Raw genomic sequence first — 6,671 nt, forward strand, 5'->3', positions numbered from 1 at the left:
GTTATAATTTATTCCCCTAACCTGACTTACTAAGAGTCTCGTTAAAACCCAAATCCTACGCCCCCGCGCCCGAAACTCAAATCCTGCAATTCATGTTTTCCTTAAATTAATTAACTCATTTCTCAAAATAATACCCATATAACTTTCTCTAGGCTCCATATACTCCAAATTAACATTTAAACTAATATTTAACACCCTTACTTTGTTTCTTAAATTATGCCTGCAGGGTCTTGAAATTACACCGGTGATGCTTGCCCGAACCCTAAATTCCAAAAACCCTACTTCAACCTCAGAATGTCCAATATTCTAACATTTCTAAATCTACATTAATTAAATAATAATTAGCCTCTTAATAACCCCCTTTTCCTAATTTTTTGGTTATGCCTACGACGACCTCACGAGAAATCCGCTTTGTTGGACTTGTAGAGAATCATCCCTAGATTCTCATAGTGGTGTCTGATCGTCATTTAGGCTTAAGATTTACCAAAAATTGAGGTAAAAGTAGGAATTTAGCTTACCCAAGGAGATATGTCTACGCCGCTCTTACGATAAATCCACTCCGTATAAATGTCGGTGGTGGAGAATGGAGTCCGACGGTATTTTCTGATTTTCGATCGGACGAATATCAGTCGAGAAATTGAAGAGAGTGGGAGAGAGAATGAAGGAGAGACAGAGAGATCGCTAGGGGGGGCGTTCTGCCTCCTTCTCTGTAATTCTGAAGCTCAGATGCTTCTTGAAGGATTTCCTTCAGGAAGCTTTGTAAGTTAAATATATTATATTATAATAATACTATATTATATACTTTTACTTATATATATATTTATATCTAATGTATATTATATTATTATTATTTTTATTTTTTATTTTTTGAAATCACTCCACTAATCTTGTATAACCATTTTTGGGGTTATTACAAAAGCCGATGGTTCGTAACTTTGGGTAAGCGTAAAAGTCAAGTTGTGAAGCTAATTCTCCTAACGTGCTAATAGTTGGAGGACCAAGTGTGTGACTGAGGCCAGTAAGGATCATTTAGGCTTGGGATGGATCCGAATAGGGTCAAGACGGGAGGTAGGATTGGTTTAGAGGCACATGAAATGCAATACGAGACACGTAAGGCGCTAGTAGTAAGACCCACTTGAGCATTGTTGGGGAATTGAGGTTACTCCCATAAGGGAAACAATTTCCGTTTAAGGTGAGGGGGAGATTGTTAAGAATTCCACTTGTGAGTTTGTCCCACATTGAAAAAATTTAGTGGATAATGGGTGCTTATATACATGGTTAGGCCCAAGACCCAATAGGTTTAAGCTTTTGGGTCAAGTTGGTGCTCACCTATGTATATCAAGCCCACCCATGGACTCCTTCGATTCTAACAGTTATAAACAATCCTCAAGCTTCCATTCAAACATGAAATTACTAGTTAGGGAAGCTAAAAAGTGTAAAATAAAATTTGTGCATAACATTACCAAATATTGATCAACCATACACCAAGGGAGTTAGGAGGCCCTTATTTTCATTCTTCTTAGGACTACACATCTATAAGCAAGTAAATAGCCCTAATTCATACCACCCACATGTCACGTATTTATAGCACGAACATACCTTAAGGATTATACATTTATTTTTTTTTTTAAATTTGCCTCCACACAATTCTTGTGTATAAGATAAGTGTAAGTTTGCAAGAACCTAATAAAAGTTTAATAAACTTTACCAAATGTTAATTTTTGACTTTGAACTTTGAAGTAAATGGTTGGAAAGGATTGTACTTGTTTTACTTTGGGCTCTTTGGTGATCAAGTATCAAGTTGATGAGGAATATGAAAGTGGTACGTTGGAGTGACAAAGTGATTGAGGTGAGTTGGTTGGTCTTTACATCTCATTGGATACATATTCTATTATAATTTTGAAATAAAAGATCTAATAAGAGAAAAAATGCTTTTAAGAATAATGATGTAGATCAACATCAAGAATTGAAGCAAAGGGAGAAATTATAAGATGTTGGCCTAATAAGGCTTACGACTCTTATTTTGATGATAACAAAGTAAGGAAATTTGATATGCTTCAAAGTTGTGATGTTTCAGGAAAAACAGATCTTGGAAGCTTAAATTCATGAAAACTCAGCATACATCAAATGATCACATGGAAGGGTTCAATAGCTTACATCAACTCAAAGTGATCAAGAATGAAAGCTCAAAGGGAGATGAGGTTCAGGACTCAAAGCATACAAATTCATATATAAAGATTTCAAGGAATGAAAAGTTGAAAGAGTACATAGGACATATTATGTAAGTACTTTAAGTATACATTGATATGAAATTCGTTGAAGCTCATTAGATATAAAAGACCTAGAGACCTAAACTTTTAATCTTGGAAAATATTTTTTAAGTAAACAAAACAAAATTTCAAGATTTGAGAAGCAAAAAAGAGTTTTTGAAAAAAAATCTTAAAAACGGCATTTTGAACTAAATAGAAGCTTGACTGAATACCCTCAGTAGGTTGACATATTTAATGGTTTTTAAGATTGACAGATAGAAGATCGTCAGGCAACTGACTAGACCTTTACAGAAACCTGACAAGGTAAACTGAGAAGCTTGAATGGGTTTTACCAGGCGACTGCCACCCTACTGACTTTCAAATTAAATTGAGATTTAAATTGACAGATGCCTGACCTAAAGTGACAGGCTACTGCCACACGATAAAATTCAAATTTTTCTAATGGGAAAGTTTTTAAAATTTGATTGCTTAGGGCTCAAACTTATCTAAAACTTGGGCACTACTCCAAGTAAACTTAGGGATCAAGTTAAATGCTTTTCTAAATCTATGAATAGCCCCCAAGGTCATTGATTTTATTCACCAAGCATCAATTTCAGCTCTCAAACTCTCTCAATTACTCTCATCTTTCAAAGGCTCTCTTGCTTACATATTGCTCACGAATTCCACTGAGTATTGTTGACTCTCAATCACTGAGTTTGTGCTTCAAGTCTAAATCTTTCATTCATTGAAAGAATCAACTGGTGATAAATCTCCTTGAGCTTCAATTTCAATTTCATATTGATTTACTTTGAAGTATATAGTTTTAAAATTGTACTAATAAGCTCTAGTGGAGAGTATCTTGTCTACAAAATCTCTTGATTATTTTCTTGTAGATTGTTGGCGATTCTAAGGTGTTTGGATCGTTGGACCAAGCGAGGGGACTCGCTTGGAGAGGGTGCTCTGCCCTTAAGGAGGGAAATTTGTAAACGGTTTGGTCTACCTGGAAAGAGCATTACTAGTGGAATCCTTTGGTGGTATTGGCCAAAGGTGAGAACGTAGCTGGGGATAAGTCGAACCTCGTAAAATCGTGGTGTTCTTCTTGCCCTACTCTTTTAAATTTTAGCACTTTATATATATTGGTTGTGTATGCTAAGTGTAGGTTGCAGGATTCAAATGCTAAATTAAAAGAAGATTCTTAATACAAAGAAAGTACGTTTCAATTAACCGTTTGCGGAAACCCACAAGGGAGTACATTGGTTAATTTGCGGAAATTTTAATTAAGAGAACGCAATAAAAATTCATTCCAAAAATAGGGCTTGCACATCTTTTGTAGGGCTGCTGACAAAAGCTGAAAGTGCATAAAGTGTTGCATCATTTTAGTTGGTTAAATATTTGTGATTGGTTATTTTTGAATTATTGTTTGGTTAACTACGTTTTAAATTAAATTATGGTGTGTCTCAGTTTTGGTTTGGGAATTGATAAAGCTGTGTGTTTAATAAAACAAGAAACCCAAGAATTTATAAAAAGGAATCTAAAATTTTTAAATAACCCAATTCACCCCCCTCTTGAGATCACTATTCCACTTTCAATTGGTATCAGAGCCACATTATAGTAAATCTTAACTAGAAGCTATATAAAGATCTAAATGACATAAATAGGAGTAGCTCCCTTTGGTGAGGGTCAATCCTCAACTAGACCACCCATATTTTATGGACTTAACTACACATTTTTGAAACAATGCATGAGAATCTATCTTCAAACAATGGATAGGAAAGCATGGAAAGTTGTCACGCATGGTGACTTAATTCCTACTAAACTTGTAGATGGAAAAGAAGTGCCCAAAGAAGAAAAAGACATGCCCGACAATTATCATAAGATGCTGCAAGTAAATTCTAGTGTTATGAATGCATTGTATTGTGCCCTTGATATTAATGAATTCAATAGAATCATGACATGTAAATTTGCAAAGGAAATTTGGGACAAATTAGAAGTAACCTACGAAGACACTGTAGATGTTAGAGACAATAGGATTGATATGTTGACTAGTGAATATGAAGCCTTTAGGATGAATCCAGATGAAACAAAAACTAATATGTACACTAGGTTTATACATATAATAAACTCCCTAAATGCTTTAGGAAAGAATTATTCAACCTATGAAATGATCCGAAAAATTCTTAAAGGACTACCACCCATTTGGGAACCTAAAGCCACAGCCATTATGGAAGGAAGAAACCTTAAAAACACTTCTTTAGATGAACTTATAGGATCTCTACTTACCTATGAGATGGTTATGAATGAACGAAATACTAATAAGAATAAAAAATCAATAGCCCTAAAGGTAGCTAAAGAAAATTCTAGTGAAGAAGAGGAAAAATCAAGTGACCTAGATGATGAAGAACTTGCATTCATCACTAAGAAGTTTGGAAAATTCTTTAAGAGAAATAAAAGGTTTGTTAGAAAGTTTAAAGGATTAAAAATTGAAAAAGGAGAAGGTAGTAAAAAGGAAAACAAGAAAGAACCACCCACTTGTTACAATTGTAAAAAGGTAGGACATATTAAACCTGATTGTCCACAACTTAAAAAGGATGCCAAAAAGAAGGCAATGAAAGCTACTTGGGATGACACCAGCTCATGCGAATCGAAAAGCAAATCAAGTGATCAAGAAGTGGCCAATATATGCTTCATGGCATATGACAATGAGGTAAATTCCTATTACTCATCCAATGAATCTAGTGATAGTTCATGCAATGACTCTAGTGATAGTATGTCATCAAACAAAGAAATGCAAGTTGAACTCTTTGCTTTGCACAATAGATTTGTAAGAGTGACTAAAAGGAACATTGCTTTAAAAGAACAAAATGAATCAATCAAAAATCAACTTAACATGCTAAAATTAGTTGAAAAAGAAAAAGATTCACATATTGATGAACTTATGAAAAAGATAAATGACTTATCTCAAGAGATAGTTAAAATACAAATAAATGGTCAAAGTAAGAAAAACTTAGAAATAAAAGAACTAAGAGACAAGATTGAAGACAAAGAGAAAAATCATATACAACTTTACCAAAGGAAAATAGGACTTTAAAAAGTTACTTGGTAAACAAAAGATGTCATTAGACAAGGAAGGAATTGGATATAATGGTGTTGAGAACAAAAGGAAGAAGGGTCTTTACATGGGATATTTTGCCAAAGAATCAAAATTCTATGCAAGCACCTCTTCAAACAATATCTATCGACACATTACATGTTTCCTGTGTAAGAAAAAGGGATACATTAAATTTGATTGTCTATTTAAAAGAAAGAGTGTAAAAGTAAAGAAAGTATGAAAAATTAAAGAAAACAAAAAAGAATCTAAGAAGTCTAAGAAAGTTTGGATTCCTACGAGTAACACATTAAATCCTTCTTGTAGGTTTGCCTTAGGACAACCACAACAAAGGACAAATGGTATTTGGATAGCGGGTGTTCTAGGCACATGACCGAAGATAGATCCAAATTCACCACTCTAATGCTAAAAGATGGTGAATACGTCACTTTTGGAGACAATGCTAAGGGCAAAATCATTGGGATTGGTAAAAAACCTTCCCTTACTATTGATGATGTGTTATTAGTTGAAGGATTAAGAGATATTCTTTTAAGCATAAGCCAATTAACTGACAAAGGATTTGATGTAACCTTTAAACAAGATAAATGTGTTGTTGAAAATAGAGAGAAACATAATGTTTTCTTCACTGCTCAAAGAATTGACAATGTATATTGCATAAACTTTGAAAAGATGAAATCTCAAAATATTACATGTTTAGTATCTATGAACGAGCTGCACCAGCGGTCTAGCAGGCCCAACAGTTGCACCACTTCCACGCACCAATAGATTAACAATTTTATGAAAGATAAATGTTAATTTTTTTAAAAAAAATCGATTAAAAACCGAAAAATCAGAACCAAATTGCCAAATTTTCAGTTTTCAATTGAAACACAACTTCGGTTTGTTTTGGTTTGAAATTTCAAAATCGATTCAATTTGGTTTGATTTTCAGTTCTGGTCAAAACCAAACTGCACCGAACCGTGTACACCCCTACTTATACATGACTTTCACACATTTGAACTTGTTTGGATTTGATAAAAAATAAATATAATTTTTATACCATGTTTTGCCCAGATCCAATTAAGTATATATTTAAGATTTAAAATTCATACTTTCAAACACAATATAAGTACATTCGAGCTTAGGTTTAATAATCCATTGACCCTTATTATTTGAGCAAACTCCAAAATTAAACCATATTAACCCATCCAAATGGCCTCATATGAACTGAACATAAAAAAGTGAATTATTAGTTTTTCTACTTTTTAAATAAAAAAAAATTTCTATAAAAAAGAAAACCTGTTCATAATTGACTAAACTCATTATAATTGCCACAA

Source organism: Malania oleifera, chromosome 9 (genome assembly GCF_029873635.1).
Source record: "Malania oleifera isolate guangnan ecotype guangnan chromosome 9, ASM2987363v1, whole genome shotgun sequence".
Lineage (NCBI taxonomy): Eukaryota > Viridiplantae > Streptophyta > Magnoliopsida > Santalales > Ximeniaceae > Malania > Malania oleifera.